This window comes from Penaeus monodon, chromosome 28, assembly GCF_015228065.2.
Source record: "Penaeus monodon isolate SGIC_2016 chromosome 28, NSTDA_Pmon_1, whole genome shotgun sequence".
NCBI classification, from domain to species: domain Eukaryota; kingdom Metazoa; phylum Arthropoda; class Malacostraca; order Decapoda; family Penaeidae; genus Penaeus; species Penaeus monodon.
The window spans coordinates 13843058-13843704 of NC_051413.1; the positions used below are offsets into that span (position 1 = coordinate 13843058).

Here is a 647-nt window from a genome sequence, read left to right on the forward strand (position 1 = left end):
GTATGTATGTATAATCACGTACATTCAGTATTTTCAAATCTATCGCTACAGAGCTTTCGTAAATATGTATGAATTACTGAGTAAACAGAATTAGATGACTATGTATGTGTACAGCTACACAGAAAACTATCGTTAGGAGAGATGTCAAAACATTCAATAACGAGCAGACCCATATGTTACGGAAGGGTTGGTATTTTGGGGTTCGAATTGGTCTCCTGATCTATAATATATCGAATAGTTGTTCCGGAATTACTAAGGATTCACTGTGACATGATCTTATTTCCGAAAACGACGAAATATGCCTTGCAGTATGCAGACAAGCCACAGGCCTTCGAGGATGCAAAAATAATCTGCGACGAGATTTTTTTAAGACACCAACGCTGCGAGATACTCATGTATGGCGTCAACATATCGACAGGTAGGTAACAACCCCCCCCCTCCTATTTTCCTTCGCTCGATATGCTGAAGATGTTTGATTTAATAGAAATGAACACTAAAACATTTTCATATATGTCTATTTTTATGTCTCATGCAGTGTTATCATTTAATATATTTGAACCAGAGAATGTGATCGAGAGCAGGAGTGACCGAATCACCGCAGGATTGTTTGGGTGGATGCACGCAAGTTATGTCGGGGAGGTGACGAA

At 39.1% G+C, this 647-nt stretch overlaps 1 pseudogene; it reads left to right on the plus strand.

Annotated features, from left to right (window-relative positions):
• The first annotated feature begins 270 nt into the window (after positions 1 to 270).
• Positions 271 to 647, plus strand: part of LOC119591049 — a 35115-nt pseudogene continuing 34738 nt past the window's right edge.